Source organism: Falco punctatus, assembly GCF_963210335.1.
Source record: "Falco punctatus genome assembly, chromosome: 15".
Taxonomy (NCBI): Eukaryota; Metazoa; Chordata; class Aves; order Falconiformes; family Falconidae; genus Falco; species Falco punctatus.
Window position 1 is genome coordinate 7,348,663 of NC_137595.1, and position 20,044 is coordinate 7,368,706.

The 20,044-nt window shown below is 40.3% G+C and overlaps 1 protein-coding gene across 22 annotated transcripts in view; it reads left to right on the forward strand.

Moving 5' to 3' along the window:
* The window catches only part of LOC308053996 (uncharacterized protein), a 295,467-nt gene that overhangs the window by 215,122 nt on the left and 60,301 nt on the right, over positions 1-20,044 (forward strand). For 15 of the 22 annotated variants that reach the window (XR_013923879.1, XR_013923880.1, XR_013923881.1 and 12 more), the window contains one exon: positions 6,293-15,773. The gene's annotated coding sequence lies outside the window, so the exon portion shown is untranslated. The remainder of the gene's footprint in view (positions 1-6,292; positions 15,774-20,044) is intronic. The other 7 variants (XR_013923888.1, XR_013923889.1, XR_013923890.1 and 4 more) reach the window with 7 other exon arrangements.

A 20,044-nucleotide genomic window follows, 5' to 3' on the forward strand; every position in this document is an offset into this window, starting at 1 on the left:
ATGCTTATCTCATATATGCAAATAGCAGGATATTTATAAGGTTCTTTGAAATTTCCATAATTGTGTTATAAAAAAAATCTCTTTGCTTATCTCACAAAGTGTTGTAACCACAGTGTTACTTTTATTGAAATCCAAAAATCACTCAGCAAAATAAGAATAGTTAAAAAAGTGAGTTTTTTATGTTTTTGAAATAGAAGGGAAAGAAAGAAAGCAAACCAGGCTTTATTATTTTAAATTAGAAAGTTTAATGCTCACCAAAAAGGGTATAAACTGTAAATGTATTTTAGCAGTTCCTAGAGAAAAAGGCAGAGGTTTTAATAATAACACTGTGTGCTCCTATATCATTTTCATTAGAAAAATCTCAGAGCACTTTCTGCTTATTAAAGAATGGAATGCCTCAGAAGACTCTTGGGAGGCACTATAGAAAAGTAAGGTAACAAATATAAATCCACATTATGTTCCGTGGTGTGATTACCTGGAACTTCCTAGCCGCCTCAGGGGTGTAGAGCCCCCTGCCACGGCTCAGGATCACAAACCTGCACCCCAAGGCACAGCCTCCCCCGCTGGATGGCTGTTGGCTGTGGCAGCACGAGGGGCTTCACCGCATGTATCTGCTCATTTCGTGATGAGCAGCCCAGTGCCTAGAAGGTTTTTCCCAAGCTCAAAGGTGAAGAACAGAAATGAGGATCAGGGGTAGGGCAGGGACCCTGCTGTGCTCATGGGGGGTCCTGCCCCATAGGGACATGTGAGGAACCCTGCAGGGATTCCTCTGCCTCCACGCAAGTTCCTCACCGGTTACAGGAACATTCCCAGGCAGGCTTTGACCATTCACCTTGGAAATGATCTGGAGGGGACAGAAAAATAAGATACTAACCTAAATTTAGTAAGAGTCATCAAATGTTCACAGAAACAACAAAAGGAGGAAGAGATGCTGTAAAGGTAGAGGATATTCCCTGGACTGATGAAGTAAATAATGTTAAAAAAATCCCTTGCGTTTAATTTCAGAAAATACAATAGACTGAATGAGTGCCCAGAAAAGGAACAGCATGTTAACATATCTTAGATAAACAGGAGCCAAACTGTTAGCCTGACAGAAAAACAAGAAAGCCCATCAATGCAGTGGGGGAAAATAATAAATTAAAAAACAGATGGTTCAAAGATGTGATTGCATCTTCAGCTTCAGTGAGAGGAAAGAAAGGGAATACATATGTATTACAGGCAGGCCAGGAACACAAAAGCTGGAAAAACATACATGAACAGAAGAGGCAGACTCGTCATAATGAAGCTAATTAAAATAGCAGGACCTCAAGATATTTTAGGTCCTAGTGGTAGAAACCCCAGAATTCCAAGCCCCATTCTTTATTAATACAAAAAAGTTTCCTATTTCATCCATGCTCAGAAAAGGGACCTCTTCCTTTCTGTGCTAGATAGTGAGTCAAGGCAGATGGGAATTATTCTGAGCTTGGAGAAAACAAAGCAGCACAAATTAACGGCTTACTGGCAGAAAGGCAGCTTAAAGCACTTTGCCAAGGCACATTTTATTCCTACACTTACCCTACATACATTTTTTTTTTCTTTAATTCTGTTTAGAAGTGCATGACCAAGCAGAAATACATATCTCTGGTGCATATAGGCTGGAGTGAGCATTAAAACAAACAAAAAGTAGACAAAAGAAAAAAGGAAAAGGGCCAGGCAGGGAGGATCTATAATGGCTAGTGCAATGACTTAACAACTTGCTTCATGTCACTCAGTACAGGGAAAACAGAACAACCCCTCCTGTTGCCAGTTTGAACTCATCCCATAATTTCTGTATGGCTTTATATGCATCTGCTTCTGTCACACGTATATACATATATGTACTTGCACACCCATATATTACTGTTTTGTATGAAGAAGCACTGATTGCTTGCAGAGGGTCCTCATGGCTGCAGGGACCCTGGCCAGGATCCTTGTTGTGACATGAGAGGGTTTGACTTTGGCTTCAGACATGGCAGGGGTTTCACTGCAGCTTCCTTTGCAGCAGTAAAGCTTTAAATCTGCAGCTAGACTTTCTCTGCCCAGGAGTATACTTCAACCACTTGTGTGAGAAATCTGGAAATGATTTAACTGTGCAAATTAACCATGCATAAACAATTTAAGATATGATACCGATTTTATTTCAATCATAATTTGGCAAGATGATGGAGGCAGAAACTCAAACCGTACTTGTGTTTGAATAGTGTTGATTATTTCATAACTGTTAACTCTCCAGACCTCAATTTTAAATCCTTGGGGAACTGTGTTTAGGGGATTAGAAACAGGAGACCAGGAGATGTAGGTTCAGTTCTCGTTATATGACTTTCAGCTGCTTTCTTAACTTCCTGCCACCTTTTTTTTTTTTTTCCCTTGCGTAAAATTAGGATATTGGTATTTCTTCACATGACAGCTGCTCAATGCATTTATGTCTAAAACGTTCAGGTGAAAGGTGCTATACATTTCAGAGATTATTGTTTATTTTTGTGATAGTTTCACTCTCACATATATAATAAGGGTAAAATTTTATGAACATTTTGCCTTATTTTAAACTCAACACGAATTTTGTTCTGAATTATTCCTTTGAATAGAATTATTCCTGAACTACATCAACTGGGGACCAGCTGCTGACCCCAAGTGTTTAAGAACTACAGATAATCATGGATGAAAAGAGACAAAAATACATTTTATCTAAGAAGTATCTACTGTTGTGATAGAGACTGAAATTAAAGTATAATCCAGAGAGAGGGAGAGAGGGAGAGTATTCTTTAATTAAAATCAGCTACCTCAAAAGATGGATATTCTCAGGAGCGAAATTTGCACAGTTCTCAAGGCTTTCCACTTAAACCCTTGATGATGCAAGGAAAAAGAATTCTCAAGGAATAATATTGGCATTAGCAGATAGCCACTTGCCACTGCACAATAAAGCAAAATTTGAAGAGAAAAAAAATATGTGGACAATAGAATGGAAAGATGAACAAAATAGGAAGCCATCTGAAACACAAACCCATGATTATCCAGCAATAAATGAATAGTTTGGCAAAGAAAGAGACCCAAGATAGAGACTTGGAGATAGAGGAAGAAAAATTAAACAAGAAGCAGCAGAGAGCAGTGAAAACAATCAGCACTTTCTGCCAGGAGATATGTTAAAAAGACTGAAACTGAGGCTTTAGATAACATGTTCAAAATGATCCATTGTTCCACCCACCATCTCCATAGCAATTAATGGTCCCAGCCAAGGACAAATTATGGTTCAAGCCGTGGAGACTGTATGGACCCCCATGAAAGGCAGCACATGAAAGGCACAACATCCATTTGCAGTAATTCCTAGGCTTGTGGTAATAATGTCTTCCTCACCTTCGGAGAGATGCTGCTTCTGGCAATGTGGGAACCGCAGAGCGGAGGGAAGTACTTCTGACGAGCATCTCATAGCGAATCCTGTTCCGTTCTCATTTTAGTTACCATCACAGATGGCTTCCTGCAATACAAAGAAGGCTCCTGGCGAGGCAGTTTGCTGGATAACGTTAGAATTGGATGTGATGGAAGTATTACCTCACAGAAACACCAATTCTCCAGCATTTATATCGTTGGGTTCAGCACAGATTTGAGCAGCTACTTTGCACTGGCACTGGCTCCCTTGCACTGCGCTCACATACAAATCTCTCTTGCGTGAATCTTGCCTAGCAGCCTGCAACCAGGTGGTTTCTGTGAGAAGCAGTTACGCTGCAGTGAGGAAAAATGTATCCTTTTTTTTTTTTTCCTTCCTTTTTAAAAAATATATTTCAGCGGTAGAGTGGACGAGCTGCCGCAGTGGTGTAAGAGGCTCTCTGGCTACATCTCTGGGGACCACGGGCAGTGGTGGGGACAGCAGCAGAGCACCCTCCCTGTGCTCTGGGCACCTTATTGCTAGGGAAAGGATGCAAATAGCTTCAGTGCCTATAAATACCTTGTAGCTTTGTGGCATGTGATGCAAATGTTTTTCTAGAAAGAGCCTAAAACCAAATAGTTGTCCAATATTGGCAACAACATATTGCGGCCAGGTTGGATGGGATATGTAGCAGGGGACTTTTTAAAGTGTCAAATTAAAAAACCTTTGCAAATCTTGGCTGAGTCCAGGTTCCCAAAGAGCTGCTGTGGACTGAGGACAAATTTCAGTTCAAGCAGAAGGGTTGGCTAATCATTAAAATACATCATACAGGTAATCTGGCTCTTAGTCCCAGACGTTTAAAGGTATTTTAATACCAATAGTACTTTAGCACTAAAATGGTTTGACCAAACTTGGCATTAGTTACCAACATCTCTTTAAAAGGAAAAAGAATTCATGACAGTAAAAGAGCAAGACCCCCCTGGCAATGTTATTTACGCTGGAAATTAATGGATCATACTGAGCTGACTTACAAGTTCTCAAAGTCATGATTTCTTATAGCAGCTCTCATCACTCCTTATTTGCCCAGTCCCACCAGCCTTGCTCACGTGGATGTCACCGTCCTGTGGAGCCCCTCTGAGCACGCAGGGCTGGTTGTTTTGTAGGAGAAGACAAGTACTGAAAGTCCAGCGATGGTGGTGCATGCTGGCGAGCAGTGTTCACATATTAACAGATTTGCACTCAAACTGGCAAATAGAAATGTCTATGTTAGATATGCTGTGTGAAAGCCAAGGCAACAAAAGTCAAAATGTGCATATGAGAATATGTGGTACACACAGTATATGTCACAATGTTTACCATCACTTCAAAACATGCACCCGCCCACAGTTCTTCACTAGCAGCGTCCTGGAACTTCTCCAATTGGGATTTGCTATATGAAGCAAAAGTCAATTAAAATCAGCCATTATTGTACAGATCATGAGATCCATAGTACAAGATACCATACTCATCCCAGATGCTCATTAATAGCAGTGTGTTGCAAACAAGTCCAGGACAATTGCATGGGTTTTGTATACTTTTCTGATTGCTGTGTTTCCTCAGTTAGCATATAACATTTTCAAATGGGTTGGTTTAAAATTTTTAGTAAATAGCAAATTCCCCAGAAACACAGTTCTGCTGCATTCGGGAACTGTTGCAAATGTAGGTCAGAGTCAGCAAGTAGGTTTGGCTAATGACAGTACAGGGGGGCAGAAAGATTTCAGGAAAAGGAAATTCTGTCTATGCAGCTTGCTAGAGGAAAGACCTGTTAGCACCAGCTCACCCACCTTCTTTTACCAAAGAGCCTGCTGCTGTGCGAGGTGCGTGACTCATCTCTGCACCACACTAATCCTCCGTTTTTAGCTCGGAAAGTAACCACCTGCTAAAAACGTGGGGTGCTTGGTTGGGTTCCCTCAGTTTCTTGTGGAGCTCTTCCATACAGTTAAGAAAACACGATTTTTCAGGGAGGTAAGCTGTGTCAACTCATGTTCAGGAGCTCGCGTGCTTGTACAACTCCAAAAGCCTGATTCCTGCCACACATTTATTTGTGAGGAAACAGCCTTTACTGGCCCAGTTCAGAGAAACCCACACAAGAACAGCCTTTAGCCAAGATCATTCTGCTGGGTGGGGGAGGCTTCCAGCCCTTCAGGCAGAGCCAAGCACTAACGTACAGCTCCCAGCTCCCAGGTACAGCCTCACCGGCGTTACAGACCAGCAGCAAATCTGGCCCTTCGCTTCCTGCTTGGAAGCAAAACATCGACAGTTTTTTTTTTAATTAAATAAAACATTCACTCAATACAAAACAAACATCTTTGTTTTGCAAAAAGATTCCCCCACCCCTACACACACAGAGAAATGCACAATAATTTTTAGGGTTGATTTATAAACCAAAAAAATCTGTAATTAGCACAATTTTATTTGTAATTAGCAGGGATAAGTTGTTTGCTTTGGTGCCAGTGTTAGTGGCAATGGAAGTGCACTCGCTCTTTTGTTTTTAATTCTTTCACTGCCTCTTTACATATAGTTTCAAGGTAAGACCAGTAGCTGGAAACATGATGTAATTTATCCTGTTATCATTTCATGAACTTCAGCAAATCTACTCCAGATAATGTATTATAATTATACCGATGATCAGAACTGGATTTGAAAATGCACAACGGCTGGCATCAACTGCCACTGTGTGTCTGACCATATCAGAAAATGAAAACAACAGTTACTGGCATTTATTATCAGAGGAGTTCCAACCCAGATTTGCAGACAGATATGGACTGCAAAAATTAAATGGCTGTTCACTTCATGCATGTACCTCATTTTGTGGATTTGGGGACTCGCATCCTAATCTCTGTTACACTTTTTCCCATTTGCTTCTTCCAACAGCACCGGTTTAACAGAAGCTTCCCTACTTTAAAGCCAAATGCAATGCTCCCTGCTGTGATGGATTCCTTCTTTTTCCTTCCTAATTGGAGGCATTTCATCGGATCGAGTTTTGACAGAGATAGTAATTGTCATCCAATTTTAAGGTAATGACAAGATCAATATGAATTCTCAGATGACAAGTATTATTACCAGGTGAGCACAAAGAAACAAAGAAAATGAAAAATCCATGTTCTTGGGATCAAAACAGTTAGAGGCACACGCTTGCCTTGATCCACGTGTGCGTGAATCCTGTTGACAACAATAGACACTGTGCATGTGGATGGATGGGGTAGAACAGATGGCCTTTGCCAGTCAAATAGCGAAGGAAAACGAGCACCCAGCACTTTAGTACGTTGCAGCTTCAGTAATGTGGGAGTCAATTAACTCACCACCAAACAGGCTTACAGGGAAAATTACCCACAGCCCCATCTCAGAGAATTCTGCTTCTCCTTAACATTTTGTACTCCTCCTGTTTCCTGAATGTCAGGAGTAAATACCTAAGAAGCCCCCGGTTCCTTAAGGTAAATATATTCAATGTATACTTATACAGGCAGAAGTACTTGATTATTTTTATAACATTGTTTAAATGAGATTATCTGATTAGTTAATGGCCTAAAGAGTTCAGATAGGGTTCAAATAAGAATCTAAAATGTATTGCAGCATCTTTAGACATTTTCCCCACAACAGTGGTTTTGGGACAGATTCTGCCATGTAGGCGTGACTGTTGCCAGATACTGTCATTTTATTTTAGTAGGTTTACCCTGCAACAAGACACTTCTTCAAGGCATTTGACCCTTGGAGCTCATCTCTTGTTCCACATTTGCTACTCAGTGTGCATTCAAGTTACTTCTGTAGTGCCACTATGCACACATTTATCATGCTACTAAACCAGACCTCCTGCTTTCCCACCCCCAAAATGTTAAATCTGAGGAAATAGACATTTTCCTTTTTTTTTTTTTTTCTTTTGCAGTATTTATATTCAAAATGCAGTTTAACTGAGGAAAGGGATTTTGGCAAAATAATACATGATTGTTGTACTAATTGGCAGCTGCAATGATAACAACCATGACAAGTTTTAGCTCTGTCCACTTCAACCCAGCCAAGTCATTAAAGGTTTCCAAGCAGAGGATTGTGTTATGAAGCTTAATATACGCTGGTAACTACACTGGTATCCCTGGGTTTCTAAACACAGTTTTAGCCACCCAAATGCAGGTTCAGTAGGATTTTGATCCATGGAGGAAGGTCTCAGCCAAGCACTAAAAAGATGTTTGTTAGCCTCCAAAATATAAATAAAATATTTACAAAGAGAATAATTGACTTTTGATGTTTACTTCAGGCTATGGTTAAGCAGGCAATGTCTGTGCTAAGCAATGCAGTGACCACCTGCCACAAATGCTGTGATATTTGACAGATCCCTTTCTGCCAAGAACTATAATTCCTATTTAAATCTAAATAGAGGAGCCATGAATGCAGATTTCTCATCACAAAGACGCTGATGTTAATCCCCAGTACAGAAAAATAAGAAAAGCCAGAACGTTTTATTGGATTTTATATGGAAGATAATTAAACAGTATTTCTTCTTTACTTGTTATACGGCATCCCATCAACATTCCTGCTGAAATTTGTTTGTAAAGAAAGCCAGAAAGTTTTATTACATTTTTATGTAAAAGAAAATTAGCATTTTGTATATTTGAACTTACGTTAGAATAACAAAAAGCAGGTAAACAAAAAACGACCAAAGAATCATGAAAATAAACAGAAAAAAGGTAAGGAAAGCACAACGCTGTTCTCATACACACGGTTTCATATTCTAAGCATGCAAACAAAATAAATGTTTATGTGCATATGTATGTATTGTATATATTTAAGTATCAAGCAGTTCTGAAAAACTAAGCTCCCAGAAGTTAGGAAATGCTAGAATTAGATGTGCTTGCACATCCTTAATTTGGCCTTTCTGACTGTATACACGTGGACGTATGCTTTTTTTCTTTTCCCACCCCCCACCCCCCACCCCACCCCCTATACAAAATGGTGCAGTGTAGGCAGAAAATTGGCTGGGAGAGTGATGTAATCTCTGAGAGAGCTGCTTTGCAGAAGCCTGTTTCTTTTCTGCCCACAACCCAGTTTGGTATTTTGGATGTACCCAAGGAAGTTATCTTAGCATGTTTCCCAGCAGGTGGGTGCTGCCAATCTGAGTCTGTAAGAGAATGTGTCTCAGTGTGCATTTAAAGCATGCTTATTAATAGAGGGGAGGAGGGGGGTGGGGGAAGCTGTAGCCAAGGTTGCATCCTCGGCATTTAAAAATGTTTCAGTTCAGCCTGTGCTGCCATTTACTGCATTATGTGATGCATGTGGATTTTCCAAACAAAAGATGTTTATGAGGAGAGTATATTTTAAGATCCCTTTCACGACTGTACAGACCCCTCTCCGAGCAGATGGCCTGACAGTTGCAAGAAAACTATTCATAAGCCAAAAGTAGCATTTAAAATTCTTTTAAAAAGACAGTTTGTTCTCCGTATACATGTACATTTTAAGCAGGTACTAATTCTGTTCACAGCGGCACCTTCCCTGCTTTCCAGCGCATTCCCAATCTGACAGCACCAACTGAAGACGCGCAGGCTGCGGGGAGCCCAGCCTCCAGCAGCACCAGCAGCACAGCACAGGACTGCCATGTCGTATCAGCGCCCTGAGCCACGCTCTCTGAGGCTACTTTCAGCTCTGGTTGATGCAGAGGGGACCATTAAAATTCAGACTCCACTCACCGGTAGCTTGGAGTAATATTGGAGGTACAACAGTTTCTCTTTTAAACTCAAAATAGGCTATATCCACAGTGAACGTGTTTACTTACCATTTATAAGTGCATAGAAACAAGCAGGATTAGCAATGAACTTTCCAAGGACAAGAAGATACTTAATTTCATTTTCATACACAGCCTTGACTATTACCTAGCTGTAGTTGAAGCTCATTGGGGAAAATTACCAGCCGAGAACAAAATAACTAAACCTGAGCCACTTGACCATTACTAAGTTTATGTATTCGGGAAGAAATCTGTTGGCAATGACTTCATACAGCTGCATTTACTGACCGTTTTAATTGCCTTCTACAGAACCTCCTGCTTGAAGGAAGCAAGCATTCCCATATCATGTGCTTGATAAATAAATAATGCTGTCCCTCTGGAGACAATAATTCCATCTCTAACCAATCTAAGTACAAGGACAGGGACTAACCGTACTTACAGTTTGGGGAGATTGTTTGGTTTTGCTTTTCCTTCACCTAGGTAACTCAGACTTGTTATTTGTAGTGTCTAGCACATTCAGAAATATTTCTGAAAAATCCACCTAATCCTGCAGCAATGAGTTGCAGGGTTGGTTATACACAGCACAAATGTTTCCAGAATTTTTCCTTCACCTTTACATGCACATTTGTTCTTCAGGGAAAACAGAATAAATAGCCCCTTCTCCCTGCTTCTCTTGTACCATCTTTTACTCTTGTGTTTTGCAAACTAAACAGTGCCAGTCCTTTTAATCACCTTTTAGACGGAAGCCTCTTTCCTCATGTGTCTAATCATTTTTGCTGTACTTCTCTTGCTGCAGAAGTACATACGTGTCAGCCTACACACCCCTGGAGTAATCAAAAACTCTATGAAGAACAGGGTTTAAGGCTTAGCAGAGGTTTGCTCTTTGCTCCCCAAACAATCCCTGTTCATCTCATTCTAAATTCACTTTAAGAAACAGGGTCCCCAGTGCAGGTGCTGAGATGTGCGTGTAGATGTGCAAGATTAAAAGTGAGGAACAGGACAGAGAGGGCAGGAAGACTTCATCTCGCATTCAGCAGCGTGGTCACCAGGCCAGTCCTGACTTGCTGCAGAAATGAAGCCAGAGTCTGGCGCGGGGTAAGAAATCGTTTCTTTTGTATGAGGATGAGCTTTCTTAAGCCCATATCTTTCAGACATGACAATTTGTAGATGATGCTGTTTCATCTTCCTGAGGCTCACCTTTACTCCAGCCTGCCTTTCTCCTTCACCCGCGCTGTGCAGCGCTGCAATCTCTCTTTGAACAGCGGTAGTAAGTTCAGATCTGGTGCTACAGCTCTGCTCAGCCTAAAAGAGAACATGAAGGAGAAATGAGAAGCTGGCAAAAAGCCTCAGGGAGAAACATGCTCTCAGCTGGGACCAGTGTCCTCATAGAGGTGCAGTCAAGGCAGTTGCTTCTCTTTTGGAAGCCTTTGGTTTTCTGTCCTACAGAAGATTTTCTCTCATTGCTTTCTGGATCCAGAACGTTGTGTGTATTACAAAGGCCAAAACCTTAGCTGGGGGAACCAGCACACGCTCTGTCAAGGGGGGTGGGCTGGGTCTACGCAGATTAGCTGAACACCAGGCCCAAAAATGTTTGGAGAAGGATTCCCCTAGTCTAATTGTAGCCCTCTGAAGCTTGATTATCCAGTCCAAGCTTGTTGCTTAATCTTCTCCTGCAGTTGACAGAGAGATGAGTTGATTCATCCCATCATAACATTGGGGTTTGAGATAGAAGGGATGGCCTCCTGCCCCAAAAGTACCTCCCCCGTAGGGGAGGCTGTAGAGCTGTATAAATTAAAAGTTCCAAAAGTACTTGCTCAGAGATCCTACTCTTAGGACCACTTAGGTTGCTGTTACTGATCTTGGTATGAGCTCTGAGGAGGCTCTTACTACCCAGGCTGCCTTACAACAGCGCCTGGAAAGCATGATCATGAGTAATGCTGTCACAGACCTATTGCCAATCGCACTACATCAGTAAGATTTATATTTATGATGGTGATATATGGTTACTAAATAAACTGCAATATTCAAACTGGTGTTTGGGGGAGAGGAGGGGAAGGTTGGGTTTTACCCTCATCTAATTATAGCTTCTCTCTCTGAACCACTTTAAAAAAAAGAAAAAGTGAAGGCACTGAACTTTCCTTTCGGTCTTAAAAGCCAATCCAATATATCTTGTCCTTGGAAAGTTTTTTGTTAATCCTGTTTGTATTTTTTAAATGCTATGCAAACATTTTCATTGTGGATTAAAGTGCTGTTTCAAAGCAGTTGAGATTTTAAGATTGTCATTAATTCAGAGAAAGAGACTTCTGTTACTATTCCAGTTCTTTCGGAACTAATTTCATCCAGTGCCCTTTCTGAGGCTTTGCGCTGGAGTGCTAAATGCATACTATCAAAGGCCGTATTAAAGAGGATTGTATATAGTTGACCAGGGTTCATACAAGGGACTAGTTTTAGATAGTGTCTTACATTGAAAATATGCTTCTTCAATTATACCTCCTATCGCAGAAATGAAATTACCTTGAATGCTTGGTCTAGTAGGCTTATTCCTCAGAATACAATAGTAAATGGTCAAATTCTTCCTCACAGTAAAACATATCTGATTTAAAGATGAAAGAGAGAGTGAGAAATGTGAAGAGGGAGGTCAGTTGTAGGAGCCCTGAGATCAGTGAAAGGACAGCTTATATAAAAACTCCATTTGAGTAGCCCAAATAGTTCTAGGACTGCCTGGATGCTTCAAGCAGGAGCATCTAAAGTGCCTAATGTTCTTCCAGCTGATTCAGGACACTGCAAAGAGGGGTCAGAGGGCCAAAGCCTCATAAACACATTCACACTATTCACAGAGGGCAATAAAAGTGATTTGCAAATATGTCTTCTTAGCAAAAGTTAACATCTTTGAGATCACAATCATAAAAAATAATTGATACAATTAGGGAACTGAAGCTACGTTTGGTGTGACTGCAGCAATTCACATTTATTACGTTTCTAAGTGTTTTCTTGTCTGCTTTCCCAAGTCATAATGTACATCTAATTTATTTGGAGAATAATAGTGATTTGTAGTCCTTCAGTGTTCTTTTTTATCTTCTGCTCCACACAGATGTTTTAGGTGTGACTTCACTGTGCAGAGGGTCCAGCCCTGGGAGGACACACCAGGCCTTGGCCAGGCGGCGCTGGCTGGCAACGCTGGCAGGCTGGTCTTGGCGTTTACTGAATTGAGTGCCTACTGCTGCTGAATATACACACAACCTCAAGGCTACCTACTGTGGTGTTTCTAAACAGTCTGCTTTTCTAATTCCAGGATTACAGCGCTTAAAGGCACATAAGGATGATGAACAAGTGGAAAGGATCTTATGTCCTTACATCCACAGGGAGTTTTGTGCCTCTGCCCTGTTGGCATTAGTCATGTAAGCCTCTCATTCATCTACCTTGGGAAGACTGATTTGCTCAGCCTTTGGTATTTTCATCTGTTTTTGATGTGCTAGCTGAACTAACTCAATGATTGCTTATGTGTATGAGAATTAATTATAAATTTTGACTACATAAAGCAATCTTGTGGACTCAAGCTTCATTAGTAGTCTGATCGGTTAGTCACTGCAATGCTAACTGACTTAATTTGCACTGCAGATACTATGGCTAGAAGGCAGTGGACATTAGGGAGGAAGATGGGATGCAGAGTTTCACCAGCTCTGCATTAAATTCTTAGCATCCTCCTCTTACCCAGGGAGCGTACGACGAGAGGACAGAGCACAAGACTACGTATTGTACTCCCTGCTGAAAACTTGTCTTATGACAAAAAAATCTGTTGGTTGACCAGAGAAAGCAAGCTACTCAGGCTGCAGGGGTCTAGCTTGCTGGGCACAGATGTGCACCTTGAGGCTCTTGTGCTCTCACTTTCTTCAGAGTCATAGTAAAATGTTCCAAGAGCTATTGTTCAAAAGCGTAACAGGAGTGAAGTGGTTACTCTCTTCTTTTAACTACTTTCTTCCTTATCTTATTTGTAAAATGATTAAAACTATTCTTATGAACATATAAAACACTTTGAGACCCTGACCCACCGCCTGGAGGAATCTTATTGTTTGCTAGAAAGGAATCATTCTTGTTTTCAAAAAAAGCTCTGAAGAGGATGAAGAAACATTTCTATATTGTATGCATGAGTAAGAAGGATTAGACAGGCTGTAATCTTGGTCAGCCTGACTTCTACAATTATGGAAAATTACAAAGATTGATGTTAGTTGCAATTTATCTTATTGCACAAACTTGTTCAGGATGAATCTTCTCTTTTAAAATACATATTTCACTAAAACTAGCATGTATATGAAGTGATTTTGTTCTCTTTTTTTTTTTTTCCCCCATCAGACTGATAATAGACCGTGTAGGAAAGTGCTGAAAAATACGAAAAGAAAAAGTTGGAGCAATTTGAATTGTCATGGCAATATCCTAGATTTTTCAAGAACTTTGGTTCTGTTTAGCTAGTCACTTTAATTTTCCTTCGCTAACTTGTCTCCATTCTCTGCCATAATGATAATTCTTTATATGACTGTCAGCCCTTTGCATTGTGACAGCTTAAATTAATGTTTTGATATTTCTCTCTTTGTAAGAATACAACAAAGAAGACAACTGCCAAGGATAGGACAGAAACTGTATGAATGTAAAACAGACATTGCACACCAATAAAGCCAGAAGGAATAATTTTCATTTTATTGCCTTGTTAATAAGCTTTTGCAATACCTAATCCTGAAGACTTTGGATTCTATAGGTTAGTGTGGCCCTTCTGCTTCATCTGGGTTGTGGTAAACGTCTTACTGGGGACCTTGGACACTTCTGGGAATACTTCAGCCCATTTAGGTCAGGGAGGTTTAATACCTGAGGCAGGCTGGTTCAGCCTCGAGTCCTACACCAACTGTACATGTAAGCTCTGGTGGGTTAGCTTGGTTTACAGTCATAATCAGAATAGCACTTGTTCATAGCAGAGACTCTGTTGCAAACTAATGTATGTTCATCTCATTTTCACATGCCACCTTTCCAAAAGTTAAGAGGATCAATAATAAGAATTCCAAAAGGAAGATGCAGGAGGAGTTGGAAGGGTTTAATTTGGCACTTACAAAAGAAATAGTCAAAAGGAATTGTCTTATGATTTTGTTGAGGTTTATCCCAGTCCTTATGTAAGGTTCAAGGCCTTTAGTAGCATCATTCCTGTTCTTAACGCATGCTTCGAAAATCCCAACCACATCTGGCATTGCCTTAAATGAGGATTGACTTCAATGATGACGGTGTTTTTCAATGTTCTTTTAGAAATCCTTTTTAAAAGATCTGAGATATTCAGATGCAGTTTAATGTTTCAGTGTAACTGAGGATTTCCTTATTACCTTCTCTCATTTATATTATTTTCTCTCTGTTTTCCCTCTCTCACATTCCTTCAGGACCTGGCCTCACCCAAGAGATGAGGAATTTAAATGAAAGTAGAACAAAAAAATCAATTAATCCATTCTTTGTGGCAGAAGCCACCAGATGATGCTGTTACTCTTACAGCTTCTGAACATGTGAGCAAGATTTCAGTTTCTGAAGGAATGCCGCATTGTTATTAGTTTAGTTTTACAGTAATCCTCTGAGAGAAGCTGGCAGCAGTGTGTTTTCTGCTTTATTCTCTATAGGATGCAGTTCTTGGGACAAATTACTTTCCTTAGAGTTAAATTTCAGTGCCCAGCTGGAAAGCAGTGCTTTCTGGAAGTAGTAAGAGCTTTTGTGATGACTGCAGATACCACTGTCACATGGTTAAAAAAAATAATTAAATTTTATAAAAGGCATAATGAAAATGGGCCTCACTTAGGAGAAAGTCCACATTACTTTCCGTTCCATCAACAGGTCAGTACCAAAGTCCCAGATTCTGTCCCTGTACAGAAAGGAGTGATGGTCGTCACAGATGGAAGACACTGAAGAAGTAAAGGACACTCTTACCGCCATGGATGTGCTGGGCAATATGAAGAAAGCTGTAAGGAGAGCACTGCTTAGATCTCAAGATCCTTTTGACCTGTACCTCTCCCTCTTTAACAGATTTCTGGTCCCAAAGAGCTTCAAAGAATAGATCAAAAGTGTGAGACATACCATTTATCTTAGTGGACCACAAGTGCTGAAAGCTAGGGATGAAAAATTTAACATCAGATTTGTCAAATATTTCACTGCTGATGGGATCATTTTAGCAGAAATGACCAACAACAGTGCTTATCCATCAAATTGAAGGTTTAATATAAAAAATAAATAACACGGGAGATAGAGCTTTTAGTAGATGATTCATTTATGCATTTTAATTAAAATTCTTGATTGTTTAAATGCAAATGAAGCAAACACAGAAATGCCAGTGCATTGCATTGGCATGCATAAAATCACAGCAGCAGAGATTTGGTTCAGTCAGGTATAATGATGATAAGATCCTGAGTGAAACATATAAGAAAGTTTTACTGTATCTGCAGAAGATATTGCCATCGGCTGTTACTTACTCTGCTTCTGCCAGCAGAAACAACCCCCACAGCAGTCATCTGAAGAAAATGAGAGCTCATGCCTCAGCCAAGCTGTTGCTGGACAGTGATCTGTTAAAGTAGAAAGTTTTACTGAAGGGCGCATGTCACCGGTCAAACATTTCCAGATCGGAACAAGGTAAGATTGAACTATTCTGCTGCTTACGCTAGGAGGACAGAAGTGGTATGCATATACCTGAGACTGTCTTTGCCCTGGAATTTCTAAGCCTGACTGCCATTTTATGTAAAACAAGTTCTGTTTACTTTTTATAGATCTTACAAGAAAGAATAAGCAAGCACATACAGAAATCAAGCAAGCACATTATAGTGCTAATGCATCCAGGCTTTGCTAAGCCAATTAAGCAATCAAATCAAGGTCACAGCTGAAATGGACTCAACAGATCAATGAGACTGAATGGCCAAAATTAATACACTAGGAAATTAAATCAAAAGGATAAAGTTGAGACTGAATTTGTTTTATTGGTCTTGGGCTGGGGATATTTAAAGGGAAGCTAAATATCTTCTTTTCAGTCTAAAGTCACAGCCAATATTCAGCTCAAAATGTATGCACCTGGCCAGCAAAAGATACAGGTACTCAAATAATGTTTGTGTCCCTCAGGTGCACAAGCATCATCTGTGCTGATCCTTCTTAAGAGACCCTCTAAAGCAAAGGGTGATCCTGACCTGTTTCATTTAAGGAGGAGGTGCAACAACCATAGTGCTGTCAGCAGCTCTGCTTCATTATTTTCTGCCTTAAATCTCACTGTTGTAACAAGTTATTAGCTTGCTGTTCTGATTTTCTCTTTCTAACACAGAGAAAATCTTCCCATAGAAGTGACACAGATGACAGCCAAATCAAGCAGTAACAGCTTTGGGGAAAAATAATAAATCCAGAAGAATCTTCCTAATTATACGCAAGATTTGCAGAGTTTGGTGTTTACTTTTAGGGACCTGTATGTAGTGCTGTTTCTCCATTACAGAGTGCAAATATGCAAGTGTGTGTTTGAGATAAGGCAATATAGTCCTGGTATAATGAAAAGGAAATGAAAAGAAAGAGTTCAAAATGCTTTATATTTTGGGATCCTTCACTTGTGCTGTTGACAGCAGCTGTAACAAAGTTTCAGGCTGAACATAACTTACAATTCATGTTGAACATCTCGGTCCGTAACAAGTCTTTCCCCTCTTTTCCCGTGAATTGTACAGTCACAAGAGGGAAAAGTTTTATGGCCAGAAGCTGTCCATGCTGGCTGGCAATGACTGTGCTTCTTCCCATCAAGATCCTCACTCCTCTGAGTCCTATGTGGTGGTTAGGACCAGACCTTGCTATAGATCGTATTGCCTAGTGGAAAGCTTGGGCCGTGTGGCCACCAGGATGAATGCTCGCTGCCATGCAGGATCTGCTAGTCTAGCAGGCTGCTTGTCAAAAAAATAAAAGAGAGATGGAGGGCAGGCTGTAAAAACCTATGTTTACTTTCTGGCTTAATGAAAAATATCAAGTGGACAGGACAGTAAATTCGTTCAAAAATAAATCCTTTGTGAGTTCTTCCACAGCGGTTACTTCCTCACCCTACCTTAGGCAATTAATTCAGATAAATTCATATCCTGCACAAATTAAAATACTGCCCTTTTTTTTTTTTTTCCATCAGGCTAAATGTTGCTCATAATTAGAATTTTTCTAGGTCCAATTCAAATTGATTGCAAGGAACCTTTGTTCGAAAGGAGCAGCTTTTCCTTTGAGCATAGGCTGGGTGACCCCGAGCCCAGTGAACTGGGTGGCAAAGCCTGGGTCTGCCACCCCCCTCGGGCTGGGGCACGTGGACCCTCTCCTCCCCTCGCCACGTGCCCCACTGACAGGACACAACTAGCCACTTGCCAGGTCTCACCAGCCCCCTGCCCCACAGCGGTGGTATCGGGGGCACTGCCGGAACGGTGGTGGAAGGGCACGCCTGAGAGCTGGGATTCTGGCTGGAGGTGGGAGGGGAGTTTTCTTGTGGTGGGATGGAGCGTCCCTATGGACTCATGAAGCTGGAAGCCCGGTGGCTGCCCGCTGGCGCTACGGCTACTGCCACAGCCCCGGCAGCTGTGGCACGACTTGTGCGAGCAGCTAGTGCCCGGCGTGAGGGGCGGGCTGCGGCACCAGGCCTTCTGCTTGGGCAAAGCCCAGCAATGCTGCTGAATTAAAGACATAATTGAGGTTTTGGCAAAATGGCAACACAGCTGCCCAAGGTCATCTCCAGTGAAAGTAGCCGAGGAGGTTTACACAGATGATGTTAATTGGATTTTCGTTTTCTCTTTAGAAAGGTTTAGAGCTATCGGATCTCACCACACTACAAGCTGCATGAATATGTCCAATGATATTGTGAGCTGATTATTGTTCATTCTTAACGGCTTTCCATCTCCGTAACAACGGTATTAGCATTAATATTGTGCCCAGGGCTCTGAATATGGATACTAATGGAACTCAATCAGCTCTTAAAGAACAAAGTAACCCTTTTACATGGCACCCTGTGACAGTCAGAGGATTGGATTAGCAACTTGTCAATCCTCCGGTTTGCAGCTTTTTTTTGATGCGCTCTTGAATGTGCAGATAGTATGCAGAATTACATTATCTGAAAAATTAATACAAAACATTAAGTGAAAGCTATGTGCTATTCCCTCCTGACCTGATTATTCTAGATTATTTAACTAAGTAGCCAGCATACCCCCTAATTTAAGTGCTGAATTTCTACAACTCGAAACGCTGTCTTTTCTCATAAAAGAAGCCCACGAAAGAGCAAGCTCAATTGCCAATTATGCTTCTTCCATGAAATCTCTTCTATCCCCTTCAGGATAGGTTTGGGTAAAAATATAATTGCAATGGATAAGAAAGCTTAAGAAAAGATGTAAATGAAAAATGTTATGTGTTGGCATCTGATTGATCCGTTTGAAAGGAAGAGAAGGAGAATTTGACGAGATGGTAAGGAGCTCATATTTTGTTTCGAAGGAACCCGGCATTTTTAACCTGTACAGGGTGCTGAGCTATAATTAAGAATGGCAAGTCGGTGAAAAATCTATTTAAACTCATGACAGCTTCTCTAGATTAGCATTTTTGACATCTACATTCACTCAAGCAAATCACTAATGTGATTTTTTTTCAAAATTATATTTTTATTAGCATTCTGCATATAATAACAAAGTAAAAATGATGTTACAGCCTGGACAGGTCTTTAGCTCAAAAGCTCAGTACTTACAATGTGCTTAATTAGCTGCCTGATTACTGTTTTATTCTGAAAGAAGTTTAGTAAATGTGTTTTCATCTTTAAGGTGAAAGCAACTGTTTGATTCTGTTAGCTGGTGAAAACCGTAGCAAACCCTGGATAACAAAGCACTGTGATTAATTGATGTCAAGATACTCATCTCTGGTTTGTTGGTTGGGTTTTTTTTTCCCTAGAGATGGTTGAAATACTGAATAACAAAACAAATATTTGTGTTATTTGAGTTATATAAGTCTTTCCCATTAATAATTATTCTGCAAAGGAAGAATATGGCTCAAGCCTGGCAACTTGGGTATAGGTGTAATATTTTAAAACAAATCAACTATCTTCCTTAAACTGTGAAGAACTTGCAATAACATTTAAATCAGATGCACCGTAATGTGTTGGTTTTAATTTGATAGCAAAGAAATACCACCATTAATTAGAATGCTTTCAGATTAGTGTTTGTCTTGCATAATTCAACATTTGCCAAAGTTCAGGAAAGATATGCACTAAATAGAAATTATTACTTTGATAATGCCGCTACATTTCCTCTCCTTATTTTTAATATGGCTTTTTAATTTGGGTAATGAGTATATATCACTAATCATTTTGAAAGCCTATTACCAACACCAACCAATCTGTCAACTTGAGTTAATAATTTAGTTTATTATAAAAATTGGAACTGGACATAGCTGTGGAGGACTGAAGGAAAGAAAAAAAAAGCCTTCTTAACAGATAACCTATTTTCCTCTGTGCAAAAAAATGCTCCTTGTTCTGCCGGGACTTGTTTTCCCACTGCTGGAACTCCATTGGTAGCCATTAAGCTCCTGCTCGAGACACATTCCACTGCAGGGCATTTGGAAATTAAATGCTCAAGGAATTAGAAGAAGACGGTCTTCTCCCATACTTAATTTTCCTGTGTATTATTAGTAGCTGCCTCTGCACTGCTAATGCCCTTCTCCCACTGTGTAGGCATGAGCTGGCAAGGTCATTTATTTTTTATCGTGTTTACTGGAAAAATGCGGTTGCATCTGAATGATTGTTTTGGGAAAAATAAAAATCTTTGGATGAGTCATAAGTGAAGAAAAAAAGGTCATTTGAGAAGATTTCAGTGAGAGGAGAAATTGATAAAGAATATGGAAATGCATTCTAATTAGAATGAAAAGTTTGAAGA